Genomic DNA, 20,856 nt, shown 5'->3' with positions numbered 1-20,856 from the left:
TAGTGCAGGGAGAGACGTCAGAAGGCGCTAGGGACATTGATAGGAAAGCGATTTACAAGTGCAGGAAAAGATTATTTGGGTATCCAACTAGCCATTAGACAGCTCTGTCATTCCAGATATTTGGGCTGCAAGTACTACAAGAAAAATATATTCGCATTTCACTTCTGCAGTTATTTCTGGTGAAAGCGTATAGGGGCGTATTTCAGTAAATAAAAGAAAAATATATACGCACTGCACTGTTGCAGTTATTTCTAGTGAAAGCATATAGGGGTGTATTTCAGTACTACAAGAAAAATATATACGCACTTCACTCTTTAAGTTATTCCTGGTCGAAGCGTATATGGTCGTGTTTCAGTACAACAAGAAAAATTTATTCTTAGTGCATTTTTGCTGTTAATTCTGGTGAAAGCATATAGTGGCCTATTTCAGTCCAACAAGAAAAATATATTCTCAGTTCACCTCTGCAGTTAATTCTGTTGAAAGCATATAGGGGCATATTTCAGTAAAAAAAAGAAAAATATATAAGCACTGCACTGTTGCAGTTATTTCTGTTCAAAGCGTATAGTGGCCTATTTCAGTCCAACAAGAAAAATATATTCTCAGTTCACTCCTGCAGTTAATTATGGTGAAAGCATTTAGTGGCCTATTTCAGTACAAAAAGAAAAATATATTTGTCGCTTTTAGGGGTGTATTAATTTCCGTTTAATTAGTTTAGTTCAGCTACAAGTTTGTCAGGCAGAGAAGTGCAAGACCGTGCACAGAGGAGTGGCAGAGACCTAAATGTTTCTGGCGCAAGCAGAGGTCGCAACAGAGTAAGGGGGCGTGGCAGCAGGAGTCACAGCGAGAGGCCTGAGCTCCCGGTGTCATCTAGCGATCGTGTCTTGACCAGCAACCCAGCGGTTCTTGATTGGTTAACTCGGTCATCTACATCATCCTAAGTGACATCAGACACCCCCAGCCAACAGTCGTGGCTGGCCCGGGAGCAGGCCCTGTGCCCTCACCTGTCCTCAACCTGCCTCTGTCCTTTTCTGTTCCCTCACTACGAGAAGTACTATATGCTGTGGGCTCAACTCCACTTTTCAGTGAGGAAGAGCTACTAGAGGACTGTCAGCAGCTACGGCCCAGCCAAGATCTGAAGGAGACATCCACCGCTTCCTCCGCTAGGCGGGCAAGTATTAATGAGGAGAGTGATGCAGGGGCTTGTGTTGCGAGCGGTCAGGTCCTGACCCAGAGACCAATGAGGAGGACATCAGTGACGTGAAGACACTACTCGATTATGATGAAGCCGATCGCACTTGGGAGCCGGGTGCAGAAGAGGCTTCATCAGGAGAAGAGGGTGGCAGCTTGCCTGTGAGGCAGCGACTGAGCCAGCAAGGTGGTAGCATGGCTGGGAGTCAACAGGGTGGCAGCAGTTGCAGGTCGGGAGCTAAATGTGCCCGGGGTAGACCACCTGCTTCGCAGCAGCCAACCTTCCCGGGAAGTAGTGGTGCAGGGGATCACGGAGGCAGCTGCGGTAGCAGTCAGTCAGTACGGACTGTTGGGGGGAAAATCACTGTGGCAGTTTTTCATTAAGATGCCAGAGGTTAACGTGGCCACATGTAGAATACATGGGCAGAAGGAGAAGTGTGGTCAGGGTGCCAATGCTGCCACTACGGCCCTGCATCAACATATGCAGCGTCGCCATGTAGTGGCCTGGGAGAACCGTGGCCCCCATATGGTGGTCCAGCCTACAGCAGCTACCGTTGCATCACCCAGTGGCACGCACCTGGTTTCAGCCAATCAAGGCTCCACCACCTCAGCCGAAGGGAGCTGTCTGTCATTACCATCTTCTGCTAGTCCAGATGCTCCAGCTCCTACTCCTCGTCAGACAGCAGTATGAGTGCATGCATCCAATGGCGCAGAAGTCCAAGTGTCTGGTGCTGCAGTCCCTCCCTTTCAAAGTGGTGGACTCTGCACCTTTCGGAAAACTGATGGCTTGTGCCGAAGCCGAGGTGGAGAGTTCCAAGCCGTCATTTCTTTGCGAAAAAGGCAGTACCAGCCCTGCACAAATATGTTGGATAGAAGGTGGGCCAGTCCTTGAGCCTGTCGGTGTCTGCCAAAGTGCACGGCAGCGCCGACGTTTGGAGTTGTAACTATGGTCAGGGACAATACATGTCCTTCACAGCCAACTGGGTGAACGTGGTTCCTGCACAGTCACACCAGCAACTTGGCCAGGTCACGCCGATTCCGCCTCCGCCTCCAACTCTGCTTCCTCATCCTCCACCATGTCCTCAGCCTCCACTGCAGGGACAAGTCACAGGGCCCCTCCAGCATACCACATGTGCAGGGCATGGCGGTGTCACTCTGTTCTGCATCTCGTTTCCCGGGGTAAACGGAATCACACAGGGGAGGAACTGCTCCGTGTCCTTCATCAAGAAGTCGATTCCTGGCTTTCTGCCCAACAACTGAAAATCAGAACAATGGTAACTGACAATGGGAAGAACATTGTGTCGGTGCTGAGCCATACGCCCTGCATGGCACACGTGTTCAATCTGGTTGTCAAGCGGTTCCTGAAGTCTTCCACCCATCTGCAAGACATCCTAAAAATGGGCAGGAAACTTTTCATGCACTTCAGCCACTCGTACACCACAAAGCACACCCTCCTTGAGCTGCAGAGGCAGAACGGCATTCCCAAACATAGGCTGATATGCAACATTTCCACCCGTTAGAATTCCACCCTCCATATGTTGGACCGACTATACAAACAGAGAAAGGCAATCAACGATTTCTTGATGATGCAAGCGGATAGGAGTACTCCTCTGTGTAACTTCGATGTAAGCCAGTGGCAGCTCATGCGTGACACCTGTCATTTGCTCAGGCCCTTTGAGGGCGCCACGTTATTTGTCAGTCGCCAGGACTACGGGCTGAAGGATGTCATTCCACTGCTTCAAGTCCTGGAACAGATGAACAGATGCTGGTAACAATGTCTGGTCAGGGGACTGGAGACGTGGCACCTAGATCTCGCCACATGAGCCCTGTGGGGGCTGAACTGGAAGAGGAGGAGGAGGGGAGGAGGATATTGGAGCACAGGCAATGTGCAGCCAAATGGGTGTTTTTTTTACTCAGGTGACAGGAGAGGAGGAGCAGGAGCAGCCAGAGGAGCTCCAGGGAGATGAGGAAGACGAGACAGAGGACCCAGACATACAGTGGCAGTATGCAGTAGAGATGAAGGTCCCTCCGAGTCACTTGCGGAAATGGCCCGATGCATGCTTGCTTGCGCACTGACATTCGAATTGTCACCATTCGGCAGAGGGATGAATTCTGGCTCTCCAGTTTGTTGGAACCTCGCTACCGGTCCAAAATGGGGGCCTTTTTACACCCACTGAGAGGGAGGACAAACTGAACTACTACAGAGACATCTTATGAAGTCAGTTGGCCGCTGCCTATCTGCACCATCGTCCATCCTCTCACAGGTCTGACCGGGGGGCCCTCTGAGTTCACATTCCACTGCCATGGCAGCTGGGGAGGGGTGGAGTGGCAGGAGCAGTACCAGCTCCATCAGCAGCAGCCTGAGTCTACAGTCACTGATGAGTAGCTTTCTTCACCCGCATAGTGAAGAAATTACTCACCAGCAGCAGCAGGTAGACCTGGAGCAGGACCTGAACCAGCAGGTGGCTGCATACTTGGACAGCACTCTGCCAACCCACACTAAAGATCCGCTGGACTACTGGGCAGCCAAACTGGATTTGTGTCCGCAACTAGCAGTTTGCCATGGAAAAGCTGTCCTGCCCAGCCAGTAGTGTGGCATCAGAGCGGGTGTTAAGTGTGGTGTGGGCCATAGTTACCCCAAGGATAACTCGTCTGTCCACCCAAAATGTGGAGAGACTGACCTTTGTGAAGATGAATCAGGTGTGGATTAGCCAGGATTTCCAACCACCAATTCCTGATGCATCAGACAAGATTATCCATGGTGCCACACCAACACTTTGATAAAAGAGACCGTTTTTTTCTGACTACCTGCCTCAGCTACTACTCTGATTCTGCCACCCACCTTATGCAACACATCTGATGCCAAGTGCTCCTACTTTCAGCCACCTTAATCAGCTGGTACTGGTATTGCCACCCACCGCCCCACTCTGTCACCGGGTCACTTTGTGGTCTCCTGATGCAGCTGCTACTGCCACCTCCACACTATGTCACCTTGCCACTCTGAGGTATCCTCCTGCTGCTGCTGCCTTATCCACACTATGTCACCTTGCCACTCTGTGGTACCCTGCTGCTGCTGCCATATCCACACTATGTCACCTTGCCACTCTGTGGTATCCTCCTGTTACTGCTGCCATCTCCACACTATGTCACCTTGCCACTCTGTGGTATCCTCCTGCTGCTGCTGCCTTATCCACACAATGTCACCTTTCCACTCTGTGGTATCCTCCTGCTGCTGCTGCCATCTCCACACTATGTCACCTTGCCACTCTGTGGTATCCTCCTGCTGCTGCCATAACCACACTATGTCACCTTGCCACCCTATGGTATACTCCTGCTGCTGCTGCCATCTCCAGACTATGTTACCTTGCCACTCTGTGGTTTCCTGATGCTGCTGCCATATCCACACAATGTCACCTTGCCACTCTGCAGTCTCCTGATGCTGCTGTCATCTCCACACTATGTTACCTCGCCACTCTGTTGTCTCCTGATGCTGCTGCCATATCCACACTGTCACCTTGCCACTCTGTGGTATACTCCTGCTGCTGCTGCCATCTCCACGTTATGTCACCTTGCCACTCTGTGGTCTCCTGATGCTGCTGCCATATCCACACTATGTCACCTTGCCACTCTGTGGTCTCCTAATGCTGCTGCCATCTCCACACTATGTCACCTTGCCACTCTGTGGTATCCTCCTGCTGCTGCCATATTTACACTATGTCACCTTGCCACTCTGTGGTATCCTCCTGCTGCTGCTGCCTTATCCACATTATGTCACCTTGCCACTCTGTGGTACCCTCCTGCTGCTGCTGCTGCTGCTGCTGCCGCTGCCGCCGCCATCTCCACACTATGTTACCTTTCCACTCTGTGGTATTCTCCTGCTGATGCTGCCATCTCCATACTATGTCATCCTGCACTCTGTGGTCTCTTGATGCTGCTGCCATCCCCACACTATGTCACCTTGCCACTCTGTGGCATCCTTCTGATGTTGCCATATTCACACTATGTCACCTTGACAATCTGTGGCATCCTCCTGCTGCCATCTCCACACTATGTCAGCTTGCCACTCTGTAGTATACTCTTGCGTCTGCCATCTCCACACTATGTCACTTTGCCACTCTGTGGTATCCTCCTGCTGCTGCCATCTCCACATTATGTCACCTTGCCACTCTGTGGTATCCTCCTGCTGCTGCTGCCATCTCCACACTATGTTACCTTTCCACTCTGTGGTATTCTCCTGCTGATGCTGCCATATCCATACTATGTCATCCTGCCACTCTGTGGTCTCTTGATGCTGCTGCTATCTCCACACTATGTCACCTTGCCACACTGTGGTCTCCTGATGCTGCTGCCATCCCCACACTATGTCACCTTGCCACTCTGTGGTATCCTCCTGATGTTGCCATATTCACACTATGTCACCTTGACAATCTGTGGTATCCTCCTGCTGCTGTTGCCATCTCCACACTATGTCAGCTTGCCACTCTGTGGTATCCTCCTGCTGCTGCCATCTCCACACTATGTCACCTTGCCACTCTGTGGTCTCCTGATGCTGCTGCCATATCCACACTATGTCACCTTGACACTCTGTGGTATTCTCCTGCTGCTGCCATCTCCATACTATGTAACCTTGCCACTCTGTGGCCTCCTGATGCTGTTGCCATCTCCACACTATGTCACCTTGCCACTCTATGATATCCTCCTGCTGCTGCTGCCTTATCCACACTATGTCACCTTGCCACTCTGTGGTATTCTCCTGCTGCTGCCATCTCCACACTATGTCACCTTGTCACTCTGTGGCCTCCTGATGCTGCTGCCATCTCGACACTATGTCACCTTGCTACTCTGTGGTATCGTCCTGCTGCTGTCATATTCACACTATGTCACCTTGCCACACTGTGGTATCCTCCTGCTGCTGCCATATCCACACTATGTCACCTTGCCACTCTGTGGTATCCTGATGCTGCTTCCACCTTATCAATATGTCTTAGGTCCACTCTGTGGACTTCTCATGCTGTTCCCACCCTCCCCACTTCATAACGGCCACTATTTTGCCTTTTGGCCTGGCTGACATCATGATGTTTTTTGCCTTTCTTCTGATCTGTCAGAAGGAAGGAAAAATCAGACGGCCAACGGATCCTGTCTGTGTAGCAGCTATAAGGCCTGTATGGTCCTATCAGAATTGGCTTATGATTTGGTAGCCAAAAGGAGGAGTGGGTACAAAACACAGAAGACATGCAAATATTCCATTCACGTGTCATCTCTGTTTTGGATCCACTCCTGTTTTTTTTTTGCTTCAGCAATACTGATGGATTACCAAATGCTAACCGAGTGAAGGCGGATGCTCAACAGACAGGATCCATTTTTGGGGGGGTCATTGTTCTGACGGATCAGAGCAAGGGCAAAATAATCAGTGACTTCAACACAAACTTACTGCTGACACCCTCTCCACTCTGTCCGGGGGGCTCTACTTGTATACGCGTTTACTAAAACAGGTTCTGTAGACATCTTTGTGGAATCAGCTAGCGACGTTAGCTGTAAGGCTGAGTTCATACTTGAGTTATTTGGTCAGTTTTGATCCCGTGACTGCCCACATAAGTGAAGTGATTCTAAGAGCGACGCCTGTCATCTGCATGTCATACTGACTCACAGTATTGTTTCACTACCAAAGCAGATTCCCTATGCGTGTTACTACAAGGCACAGTGTTCTACACCCCTATAAAGGCTCTCTGCATCCAGGAAATAGCCGTTTTTTAACATAATTCGCCGCAAATATATTCGGACCAAACCAAAGTTTTCCCCAAAAATTCAGCGAACCGGCGAATAAAATGTTTGAATTATTCACTCATCTCTAATTGTAACAATGCCTGTCCTTGTCTGCGGAACAAACAAGAATAGGACATGTTCTATTTTTTTTACAGAAAGGATATGCGGACATACAGAAACAGAATGTACATGGAGTCATTTCCGTTTTTTTTACGGACCTATTAAAGTGAATGGTTCCGTATATATGGACCTGTATAAAAACGGAACGGAAAAAAATAAGTTTGTGTGCATGAGCCCTAAGATTGTTGTCAATTAGACTTTTTTGTGGAATGCAAGGAATTATATATTAATATAACTCTATGAATCCAGTGACTCACAGGTGACATCTCTGATATTGGGAGAGATTTATCAAGACTGGCGTTCCCATACTGCATTGGCATGATGCACCTAATTTATTAAGAAGCATGCCTCTTAATAAATTTGGTGCATCTCCGCCCTGCTGTGTGCTTGATACTGAAGTTGCAGGCTGGCGTAGACTTCAGCTATAACTTATGGCACATTCTGGCGAAAGTTATTATAAATCTGGCGGGCGTTCATATGCTCTGTTCGTTTCTTGGCAGTTTGGGAAAACTTAAAAACTCACAATTTAAGGTGCTCATATGGCATGCACCATAATTCTTTACTTTTTACTCCATAATAGTGGCGTAAAACATTTAGTAAATGTCCCTCGCGCGCTCACAGGAATGTTGTTGGGGTGCTTTGCTGGTGACACTGTTGGGGATTTATTTAAAATTGAAGGCATACTGAACCAGCATGGCTACCACAGGACAATGACCCCAAACACACCTCCAGGCTGTGTAAGGGCTATTTGACCATGAAGGAGAGTGATGGGGTGCTGCGCCAGGTGACCTGGCCTCCACAGTCACCGGACCTGAACCCAATCAAGATGGTTTGGGGTGAGCTGGACCGCAGAGTTAAGGCAAAAGGGCCAACAAGTGCTAAGCATCTCTGGGAACTCCTTCAAGACTTTTCGAAGACCATTTCAGGTGACTACCTCTTGAAGCACATCAAGAGAATGCCAAGAGTGTGCAAAGCAGTAATCAAAGCAAAAGGTGGCTACTTTGAAGAACCTAGAATATGACATATTTTCAGTTGTTTCACACTTTGTTATGTATATAATTCCACATGTGTTAATTCATAGTTTTGATGCCTTCAGTGTGAATCTACAATTTTCATAGTCATGAAAATAAAGAAAACTCTTTGAATGAGAAGGTGTGTCCAAACTTTTGGTCTGTACTGTATATATATATATATATATATATGCACACATATACATATTTATTTATTCCCAGGACCGCCGCACGCAGAATTGCGTCCTCCTAGACGCCACAGCAGGTCATCTCGCGAGAGGCTAGATTTCCTGTGAGCGCGCGTTCACAGGAACCGGAGGTAAACCAGTGGATCTACAGCCTGCCAGCGGCGATCGTTCGCTGGCAGGCTGTAGATGCGATTTTTAACCCCTGAAAGGTATATAAGACGCTGTTTTGTTAACAGCGTCTGATATACCTGCTACCTGGTCCTCTGGTGGTCCCTTTTGTTTGGATCGACCACCAGAGGACACAGGCAGCTCTGTAATAAGTAGCACCAAGCACCACACTACACTACACCCCCCCGTCACTTATTAACCCCTTATTAACCCCTGATCACCCCCTTTCATTGATCACCCCCCTGTAAGGCTCCATTCAGACGTTCGTATGTGTTTTGTGGATCCGCGGATCCGCAAAACACGGACACTGCGGATCTGCAAAACACGGACACCGGCAATGTGCTTTCCGCATTTAGCGGATCCGCACATTGCCAGAACTATATAGAAAATGCCTTTTCTTGTCCGCAATTGCGGACAAGAATAGGACATGTTCTATAGGCTCTACAAAAAACGCAGTGTTCGCCCGATCAGGCCTGATCTTGTGCGCACACTTGCGTTCAGTCCGCCCCACTGCAGTGACAGAATTATTTTTTTTGATCACTGCAAAAACACCGTAAAATTGCTGCGGCGCTATAAAGATCACTTTTGAGGGGCATGGGCATGGCGAGCTCATAGAAGATTAATTTTTTTTGGCACAAGTTAGCGGAATTTTTTTTGTTTTTTTGTTTTTTCTTACAAAGTCTCATATTCCACTAACTTGTGACAAAAAAATAAAATCTCACATGAACTCACCATACCCCTCACGGAATCCAAATGCGTAAACATTTTTAGACATTTATATTCCAGACTTCTTGTCACGCTTTAGGGCCCCTAAAATGCCAGGGCAGTATAAATACCCCATTAGTGACCCCATTTTGGAAAGAAGACACCCCAAGGTATTCCGTGAGGGGCATGGCGAGTTCCTAGAATATTTTTTTTGGGGGCACAAGTTAGCGGAAAATGTTTTTTTTTTCTCTTACAAAATCATTTTCCGCTAACTTGTGCCCAAAAAAATTCTAGGAACTCACAATACCCCTTCACGGAATACCTTGGGGTGTCTTCTTTATCAAATGGGGTCACTTGTGGGGTATTTATACTGCCCTGGCATTTTAGGGGCCCTAAAGCGTGACAAGAAGTCTGGAATCCAAATGCCTAAAAATGCCCTCCTAAAAGGTACTCATTGAAATTTGGGCCCCTTCGCGCATCTTGGCTGCGAAAAAGTGTCACACATGTGGTATCGCCGTACTCAGAAGAAGTAGGGCAATGTGTTTTGGGGTGTCTTTTTACATATACCCATGCTGGGTGAGAGAAATATCTCTCTAAAAGACAACTTTTACCATTTATTTATACAAAGTTTTCATTTGACAGAGATATTTCTCTCACCCAGCATGGGTATATGTAAAAATACACCCCAAAACACATTGCCCTACTTTTCCTGAGTACGGAGATACAACATGTGTGACACTTTTTTGCAGCCTAGGTACGTAAAGGGGCCAAAAGTCCAACGAGAACCTTTAGGCTTTACAGGGTTGCTCACAATTTAGCCCCGCCCAAAATGCCAGAACAGTAAACATACCCCACAAATGACACCATTTCGGAAAGTAGACACCCCAAGGTATTCGCTGAGGGGCATATTGCGTCCAAGAAAGATTTAACTTTTTGCCACAAGTTAGCGGAAAGGGAGACTTTGTGAGAAAAAAACAACAACAAAAATAACTTGTGTCAAAAAAAATAAACTTCTATAAACTCACCATGCCCCTCACGGATTACCTTTTGGTGTCTTCTTTCCAAAATGGGGTCACATGTGGTGTATTTATACTGCCCTGGCATTTTAGGGGCCCTAAAGCGTGAGAATCCAAATGCCTAAAAATGCCATCCTAAAAGATACTCATTGGAATTTGGGCTCCTTCGCGCACCTAGGCTGCAAAAAAGTGTCACTCATGTGGTATCGCCGTACTCAGGAGGAATAGAGAATTGTGTTTTGGGGTGTATTTTTACATATACCCATGCTGGGAGAGAGAAATATCTCTGTCAAATTACAACTTTGTATAAAAAAAAATGGGAAAAGTTGTCTTTAAGAGAGATATTTCTCTCACCCAGCATGGGTATATGTAAAAAGACACCCCAAAACACATTGTCCTACTTCTTTTGAGTACGGGGAAACCACATGTGTGACACTTTTTTGCAGCCAAGATGCGCAAAGGGGCCCAAATTCCAATGAGTACTTTCAGGATTTCACAGGGCATTTTTACGCATTTGGATTCCAAACTATATATATGTGTGTATGTATCTATATATATGTGTGTGTATGTATTTATGTCTAAGGGTCCATTCACACATCCGTGTTTGTTTTGCGGATCCACAAAACACGGACAGCGGCAATGTGCGTTCAGCATTTTGCGGACCATACATTGCCGGCACTAAGAGAATATGCCTATTCTTGTCCGCTATTAGGACATGTTCTACTTTTTTCAGGATCGGAATTGCGGACCCGGAAGTGTGGGTCCGCAACTCCGTATCGGGGCCGCAAGTCGTGCGGCCCCATAGAAATGTATGGGTCCGCAATTCCATTCCGCAAAATGCGGAATGGAATTGCGGATGTGTGAATGGAGCCTAAGTATTTGTACATGTGTAAGGCCGATTCATTGGCCTGGATTTGTGGGAGGGACTGGCCTGCCTACTTCAACGGCTAGCGCCCCTCCCACCTTGTACGTCGTTCAGCGTTCCTGGTTGAGCACGTACCTTGCATCGATCCTGCAGGCGACGGTAAGGAGCATTCGGGTCCGGTCAGCACGGTCGGCCCCTTGGTGAGTGGGGACCCCGTGCTCCGGACAGTCTGTGACCGGAGGGGAGCTCTTCTCCTCCCCCCCTCGTAGTGCCGGTGAGACCGCTTGCAGCCGGGGGCGGTGCACGCCGGGGAGCTCTCCGCTCCGGCAATGTGTCAGGAGGCCGCGCTGACTCCCCACGCGGCGGAGCGCACAGCCGGCGGCGGGCCAGCCCCTTAGGCGAAGGGGGGCTCCCCCGCACTGTGCGCTCTGCTTGGGAGCAGGGCGGCCTCCCACGTGGCATGCTCGTTTGTCCGGCGGGGGGCGGAGTCAGGATGTTTCGGGCCTCCCCCTGCCCGGCTATGTGTCAGGGGGTTGCGCTGGGTCCCCACGTGGTGGAGCGCCCAGCCGGCGGAGGGTCAGCCCCTTAGGCAATGGGGGTCCCCCGCTCTGGGCGCTCTGCCTGGGAGCAGTGCTGCCCCCCTCGTGGCACGCTTATTTCCCGGCGGGGGCGGGGCTTTGATGTTTAGAGCCTCCCCCTGCCCGGCTCTATGTCAGGGGGTTGCGCCGTGTCCCCACGTGGTAGGGTGCCCAGCCGGCGGAGGGTCAGTCCCTCAGGCTATGGGGGGCTCCCCCGCACTGGGCGCTCTGCCAGGGAATGGTGCGGCCCCCCACGTGGCAACATTTCACTGACCGGTGGGGGCGGGGCCCACGTTAGTCTGGGCTACCCCCCTTACCGGTCCATGCCAGGGAGCAGCGCTGCTCCCCACGTGATAGAAGCGCCCGGCCAGCAGGTGGGTCGGCCCATGGACATCGAAGGGCTCCCCCGCACCGGGCGCTCTATCAGGGAGTCGCGCGTGCTCCCCATGTGGCTCACGAATGGCGTTCGTGTGGGGCGGAGGCCACCGAGCAGAGAGAATTCCCCCGTGCCGTCCCTCGATGCCAGGGAGTTTCGCGCTCCCCACGTGGTTATCGTTGGGGGGCGTGGGCGGCGCGGTGGCCCCGCCCCTCACCTGCTTTAAAGTCTGGCACGGGCCGCCGTGCCGCATAGATAGGCAGGGATCCGTGATTACACTAAGGTCGGTCAGGGGGAGCGGGTGTTAGCCGTCGGCTGGCCTCCTCCTACCGGCTGCTCTCTAGGTTCACTACCACGTCTTCATGCCTTACTTTTCGCTTGGTCGTTTGCTACGCGTGCACATCCAGAGTTGATGCTTATTGTTTTGCTTCTAGGTCCTAGTCTGTCTTACTTACGTCCTGAGGTTGTGGCCTGTCGGTAAGGTAGTAGGGGTACAGGCGGGGGTAGGGGGTGAAGAGGCCGTACTAGCAGGGTCGTGTCTCATGCTCTGTCTCACGTTCAGGTTGCATTGTTTACTAACTCCCCTCGGTGGTCTTTCTGTAGTTTTCCAAGCCGGTAAGTATATCATGCTCTCTCTGCATGGTACTTATGGGTGTCGGTTACGGTCCACTTCCTCACGATCCTTCTGGTGTTAATGTGTGGAGCTACACGGGGGCGGGTCACCTTTCTATACACGGCTGGGCTGGTCACTGGTGCTGGCGGTCGTCCAGTGTAGCTGGTCATTTACGTTACTGTTTCCACAGCTGTGATGTCGCACGCATCGGACATTGTCGAGGCGTCTGTGGATGAGAATGTGGCAGGAGTGTCTGAAGGGGGCAGTTTACCGTCTCTGAGAGCTTGGACTATCCCTAGGCTCATGTCGGAACTGACAAAGAAGGGTATCCCCTTCCCGGCCGCCGCCAGGAAGGCGGAATTATATCGGTTATGGAAAGACTCTGTGGCGTCCAGTCAAGATGTACTCCCCATGTCCACGGTGCAAACATCGCTCGCGCAGCTACATGTCATGCTGAACGGCCTTACAGCAGCTGTAACTTCCTTACAAGCGAGGTTGGAGTCAGTTGAGTCTCGCGACTCGGTCGTTCCTGCTCCCCCTCCCTGAGGTTCCGGTAGCCACTACCTCTGCTCTAGGTGAAACCCGTACTACCCTGGCTGTTCCCAATGTGGCTCCCTCTCATTTTGTCCCGACCAACGTCAGGAAAAACATCCTAGAGGGTAGGGATGTTAACCTTGCATCTTTACTGATAGCTTCCAGGGATTTGTCCGATAATAAGGTTATAGCTTGCGGGGAAGTCTCGGTGGTACTGAGAGGCCGCGACCACAGGCTTAACCGCAAATTAACCATTCCCGAATTTGTCATGGCATTTAGCCTTTTCAGAGATGTTATATGTTCTGCTAGGCCGGATAGGAGGGAGGAACTTGATCTGTACCTTTTTCGTGTGACGGAGTTGGGTCACAAGTACGGAGGGGTTTCGTTTTATGATTACCATTGTTCTTTTTCGGCCAAGGCAGCTGTGGCTTTTACTCAGTTTGGTTATGTTACAGATTAGTCCAACTAGGATACTGAATTATTTTGCCGGCATTTCGCAGGTCTTAAAGCTCCCTCCTGTTCGGCCTGTCAGTCCATCTTCCACTCTACCGAGTGGTGCCACAAATCAGCCAGCAGTGCTCAGTCTTTCCCTTCTAGCTCGTCGGCTGGACCTCTCGATGTGTTCAGACCTCCCAGCTCAGTCGACAAGTTAGGCCGGCCCATCGTGCAGTTGGGTAGGTCACAGATTTGTAATAATTTTAATTTCGGGTCTTGTAATTTTGGTCAATGCCGTCTGCTACATATCTGTACCAATTGCTTTAGGGCCCACCCCAGAGCTGCATGCTCATTAAAATCAGTTAAAGCCTACATGAGTGTGGTCAATACCGATTGTTTACTAAAGCTTTTGCAGGGACACCATAATCCAGGGTTCGTGCAGTTTCTAGTTGCTGGATTCTGCAAGGGCTTTCATACGGGGTTGATCATGACACCCGAATACACGTATGAGTGCAAGAATCTCCAGTCTGCCGACAGGAACCCCGAGTCTGTTGACAAACTAATAGAGTCCGAGTTGGGTAAGGGTTTCTTGATTGGTCCTTTCGAGGTGCCCCCCTTTCAGCGGTGGAGAGTCAGTCCTGTGGGGGTAGTCACGGGCAAATTTAGTAAGAAGGAGAGACTCATCATTGACCTGTCAGCCCCACATGGTTCCCATGTCCCTAGTCTTAATTCCCTTATCCCTTCTGAGGAAGTGGGCATGAGGTATTCTTCCATCGATCAGGCCATCGCCATTATTTTACAGTTAGGGCCCGGAGCGATGTTGTCCAAGGCTGATATTTCGGACGCCTTTAAGTTACTTCCCATTATGCCAGCGCTCTGGCAGTGGCATGGCATTAAGTGGAAGGACCAATATTATTTCTCCACCAAGCTTACCTTCGGTTCTAAGAGCAGCCCCTGGCTCTTTGATCAGCTGGCTCAGGCCCTTCATTGGATCTTAGAAGAAAAAGTCCGCTGCGAGTTTGTCATCCATTATCTAGATGACTTCCTGCTGATTGAGAGGCCAGGGGCAGCTCCCCTAGGCTTGGGGAAGTTACTGAGGTGTTTCTCTCAGCTAGGTGTACCAGTCTCCCCCAAGAAAGTCGAAGGCCCGTCCACAGTCATCACCTTCCTGGGCATTGAGCTTGACTCGCAGGGCATGTTAGCCAGGTTACCGACAGACAAGTTAGCCAGGATTAGGGAAGTCATCCACAGGTTTTCAGTCACAACGGTGGTCACCAAGGCGGACTTACAGTCGCTACTGGGCATGTTGAATTTCGCCATGCGCATCATCCCGCAGGGCAGGTCATTCATCTCCCGGTTGCTGGTGCTTCTTGCCACGGCCCCGGAACAAGACAGCCCAGTGCGTCTGGACAGTCAGGCCTTGGCAGACCTTCACATGTGGGACCACTTTCTTTGCCAATGGAATGGGGTGTCTTTGTTTATCCCTGAGTTGTCCAGCCAATCCCCGGTAGTGTTTTCTGATGCGGCTGCTAGCTCAGGGTTTGCTGCTATTTTTGGCACCCACTGGGTCGCAGATGAATGGCCGGCTGAGGTGAGACAGATCCCAGGTTTCCTACATTCCTCAGCACTGTTCGAACTGTACCCCATCGTGGTAGCCGCCCATGTGTGGGGCAGTAACTGGGTAAATCGCTCTGTCTTGTTTGTTACTGATAACGCTGCGGTGGTTGACGTTTTGAATAGTGGGTTGTCTAAATCCTTGCATGTCATGTGTCTCTTGAGACATTTAGTTCAACTCTCCCTTCATTATCATTTCCGTGTCTGTAGCACGCATGTACCAGGCTCACAAAACGTGGCTGCTGACGCCTTATCTAGGGCTAATTTCTCCCTTTTCTTGCAGGTCATGCCAGAGGCAGATGTCGTGGGCGCTACCGTCCCTCCCCACGAGTCATTAATACTAATGTGACCAGACACCTAGAGACGGCCCACGCCTTAATAGCCAAGTCCCTTTCACAAAACACGACCAGGGCGTATAACACCTGGTGGAGGGTATTTTGTAGGTTTCAGCAGGAGTGTCCTCAGGGGGAGTCCAGTTTCGTGGAGTATATCCTTACTTTCATTGGCTACTGCCACGCAGAGCTTAGGCTATCCCATAACACAGTGAAGACATACTTGTCGGGGGTGCAGCATTTCCTTTCGGTCAGTCATCCCGAACGGGCATCGGTTTTTTCCATACATGCCGTCAAAGCTGCATTGAGGGGTCTGGGCAGATGTGGATCTGGAGGCCAAGTGCACCGGGCTCCTTTTCCGCAACTTGTCCGACGTCCTGGATAGGAGCCCTTTCGGGGCCTTGCCTAGTCTGGTGCTTAAGTCCGCTATTTATTTAGCCTTCTATGGTTTATTAAGACCGGGGGAGTTCACTTGTTCTCCTGGTAGTGGCAGGTTTCTCACGGTCAGCCAGTTGGTTCAGTGCACCGAGGGTTACGTGCTACTACTCAGGACGTCCAAGACCTCGCAGACGGGTCCCCCAGTTCCGGTGTCCTTTTTCCCCACGACTCATCAGTGGTGCCCCGTTGCAGTCTTCCGTCAGTTGCAGTCAGCGTTAACTGGGCACGGGCCGGATAGTCCTTTACTGCCATTCGGAGTGATGCCACTCACTACTCATCAGTTCGTGTCCCATGTACGCTCCTTAGTGGCCAGTCTGGGCGGTGATCCAGCCGCGATCTCAGGACACTCATTTCGCATAGGTGCCGCGTCCACGGCCTCTAAGAATCAGGTGCCAGCGCATGTCATCCAGAAGTTAGGGCGTTGGCGCTCCGCGTGTTTTAGCCGATATGTACCTCATCCCAAAACTGAGATGTCTATGGCTTTTCAAAGTTTGGTTTTGTGAGTTATGTTGTAATAAATTATTCCTGCTAACCAGTGTGTCTTTTGCCCTCTTTCAGGCGTCCCCACTACGGCGCGGTTGCGGCACAACTCTAACCGCTGAGGGAACAGGGTAGTTAGGTAGGGCAGGGACGCTCCCCTGGTTGCCACGACCACAAATAAATATACATATATATACAGGTCCTTCTCAAAAAATTAGCATATTGTGAAAAAGTTCATTATTTTCTGTAATGTACTGATAAACATTAGACTTTCATATATTTTAGATTCATTACACACCAACTGAAGTAGTTCAAGCCTTTTATTGTTTTAATATTGATGATTTTGGCATACAGCTCATGAAAACCCAAATTTCCTATCTAAAAAAATTAGCATATTTCATCCGACCAATAAAAGAAAAGTGTTTTTAATACAAAAAAAGTCAACCTTCAAATAATTATGTTCAGTTATGAACTCAATACTTGGTCGGGAATCCTTTTGCAGAAATTACTGCTTCAATGCGGTGAGCCATGGAGGCAATCAGCCTGTGGCACTGCTGAGGTGTTATGGAGGCCCAGGATGCTTCGATAGCGACCTTAAGCTCATCCAGAGTGTTGGGTCTTGCGTCTCTCAACTTTTTCTTCCCAATATCCCACAGATTCTCTATGGGGTTCAGGTCAGGAGAGTTGGCAGGCCAATTGAGCACAGTAATACCATGGTCAGTAAACCATTTACCAGTGGTTTTGGCACTGTGAGCAGGTGCCAGGTTGTGCAGAAAAATGACATCTTCATCTCCATAAAGCTTTTCAGCAGATGGAAGCATGAAGTGCTTCAAAAATCTCCTGATAGCTAGCTGCATTGACCCTGCCCTTGATAAAACACAGTGGACCAACACCAGCAGCTGACATCACTGACTGTGGGTACTTGACACTGGACTTCAGGCATTTGGGCATTTCCCTCTCCCCAGTCTTCCTCCAGACTCTGGCACCTTGATTTCCGAATGACATGCAAAATTTGCTTTCATCCGAAAAAAGTACTTTGGACCACTGAGCAACAGTCCAGTGCTGCCTCTCTGTAGCCCAGGTCAGGCGCTTCTGCCGCTGTTTCTGGTTCAAAAGTGGCTTGACCTGGGGAATGCGGCACCTGTAGCCCATTTCCTGCACACGCCTGTACACGGTGGCTCTGGATGTTTCTACTCCAGACTCAGTCCACTGCTTCCGCAGGTCCTCCAAGGTCTGGAATCGGTCCTTATTCACAATCTTCCTCAGGGTCCGGTCACCTCTTCTCGTTGTGCAGCTTTTTCTGCCACACTTTTTCCTTCCCACAGACTTCCCACTGAGGTGCCTTGATACAGTACTCTGGGAACAGCCTATTCGTTCAGAAATTTCTTTCTGTGTCTTACCCTCTTGCTTGAGGGTGTCAATGATGGCCTTCTGGACAGCAGTCAGGTCGACAGTCTTACCCATGATTGCGGTTTTCAGTAATGAACCAGGCTGGGAGTTTTTAAAAGCCTCAGGAATCTTTTGCAGGTGTTTAGAGTTAATTAGTTAATTCAGATGATTAGGTTAATAGCTCGTTTAGAGAACCTTTTCATGATATGCTAATTTTTCGAGATAGGAATTTGGGGTTTTCATGAGCTGTATGCCAAAATCATCAATATTAAAACAATAAAAGGCTTGAACTACTTCAGTTGGTGTGTAATGAATCTAAAATATATGAAAGTCTAATGTTTATCAGTACATTACAGAAAATAATGAACTTTATCACAATATGCTAATTTTTTTAGAAGGACCTGTATATATATATATATATATATATATATATATATATATATGAATATACATACACATATGTATATATACATATTTATATACATATATTTACACGTGTGTGTGTATACATTGCAATGCATGGGCGCCGACAGTGTGTCCACTGTCTGCAGACATGAACCCATTAATTTAAATGGGGTCTGCAATCTGCATCCGACAGTACTTTTTCGCAGTGCGGAGGCATGGACAGAAAACCCATGGATGCAGTCCATAGGTTTCCGATCTGTGCTTCCATTCCGCACCACACCGTATCTTTCGTATTTCAGACCCATCACTTGATACGGTGCGCACACTGCTGGTGCCTGTATATTGCAGACCCCCTGTTCGCTGGCTACAATACAGACACAGGCAGGTTATGGTTATGTGCATGAGGCCTAAAGCCATACTTCCTCCCAGTATCTGGCAGGACAGTCCCGGATTTCAGTGGCGGTCCTGGTACGGGGGGGAGGTATGTCGAAAATTGATCAGTTTTGCCCTAATGCATTCTGAATGGAAAAGGATCTACTCAGAATGCATCAGTTTGCCTCCGATCAGTCTCCATTCCACTTTGGAGGCGGACACCAAAACACTGTCCACCAGATGAAACTGAGCCAAACGGATTCGTCCTGGCACACAATGTAGGTCAATGGGGACGGATCCATTTTCTCTGGCACAATAGAAAACGGATCCGTCCCCCATTCACTTTGAATGGTGTTCAAGATGGATCCGTTATGGTTATAGAAGACCTAGTACAAATGGATCCGTTTATGACGGATGCGTGAGGTTATATTATGGTAACAGAACCGTTTTTGCAGATCCATGACGGATCCGCAAAAACACAAGTGTGAAAGTAGCCTTAGGCACGTAGTGTCCCTCTTCCTTCTATTCTAAAGTTGGGAGGTATGCTAAAGCACTGATGAAATGATACCTAATGTGCTGTTGTCACTATGGCATCACAAGAAGGCAGAGATGTCATGTGACTGCTCCCCTGGAGACGCTTTACTGTGATGCATGCTGGGATTTTTACTTTCATTTTGCAGCTGCTCCACCCACACAGCCTCTCATTAATGGGAGCATGCTATGCTAAATGCAGTAGGAAAATGATATATACACAGTATATCTGTCATGATACAAATTCTGCTTGGTTTTAGTTATTGTCTGGGGCACTTTATTGTTTTTTATACTTATAGTGGCCAACCCCTTTAAACATCTATTCTTTCTGAACTTAATGGAGTTAGAATCGCTAAAATATACTCCCAATTAGTGTTGATCGCGAATATTCAAATCGCTCATTTTTATTGTGAATATCGGCACTTTGAGAATTCGCGAAAATTTCGAATACAGTGCTATATCTTCGGAATCGCGAATATTCTAGATTTTTTTTCATCAGTACCCTCACTGCTTCTTGCTTGTGGGCCAATGAGAAGGCTGCAATATCTTTGTCTGAGCTCAGTAACATCTCTAGCAACCAATAAACCAATAGGAAAGTTGCCTACCCCTTACTATATAACTCCCTAGCAGACATTTTCTGCAGTTTTTTGCAGTTCTGAGAGAGAGAGAGCAGTGTCATTGTTGTGCTCTGTGCTTTGCTGAGTCATCTGAATGACTCTCCTTCACTTTGTGTGCACACCCATAAGTGTACACACCCTCTTATAACTGGGGATGTAGCTGTGTTCAGAATTAAGCAATCACATTCAAAATCATGTTAACTAGGAGTAAGCATACATCTGCCTTAATTTAAAGTGCTTCTGATTCACCCCAAATAAAGTTCAGCTGCTCTAGTTGGTCTTTCCTGAAATGTTCTTAGTCGCATCCCACAGCAAAAGCCATGGTCCACAGAGAGCTTCCAAAGCATCAGAGAGATCTCATTGTTAAAAGGTATCAGTCAGGGGAAGGGTACAAAAGAATTTCCAAGGCATTAGATATACCATGGAACACAGCGAAGACAGTCATCATCAAGTGGAGAAAATATGGCACAACAGTTACATTACCAAGAACTGGACGTCCCTCCAAAATTGATGAAAAGACGAGAAGAAAACTGGTCTGGGAGGCTACCAAGAGGCCTACAGCAACATTAAAGGAGCTGCAGGAATATCTGGCAAGTACTGGCTGTGTGGTACATATGACGACAATCTCCTGTATTCTTCATATGTCTGGGCTATGGGGTAGAGTGGCAAGACGAAAGCCTTTTCTTACGAAAAAAAAAACATCCAAGCCAGGCTACATTTTGCAAAAACACATCTGAAGTCTCCCAAACGCATGTGGGAAAAGGTGTTATGGTCTGATGAAACTTTTTGGCCATAATTCCAAAAGATGTTTGGCCCAAAAACAACACTGCAGATCACCAAAAGAACACCATACCCACAGTGAATCATGGTGGTGGCAGCATCATGCCAAGGGGCTGTTTTTATTCAGCTGGAACTGGGGCCTTAGTTAAGCTAGAGGGAATTATGAATACAGATGTAGCAACGTTAGCGATCCCTTTTTTCGCATAACGAAAGCAATGAATCGCGATACTAACCTGCAATTCATAACAAAGCCAGTAAATGGCAGCATTAACCAATCTTAATTAAAACCACAGTAACTGTTTTAACTAAATTACATTTACCTCTTTTTAACACATTAAG

Source organism: Bufo gargarizans, chromosome 3 (assembly GCF_014858855.1).
Source record: "Bufo gargarizans isolate SCDJY-AF-19 chromosome 3, ASM1485885v1, whole genome shotgun sequence".
NCBI lineage: Eukaryota > Metazoa > Chordata > Amphibia > Anura > Bufonidae > Bufo > Bufo gargarizans.
Note: the sequence above shows the minus strand (reverse complement) of the source record.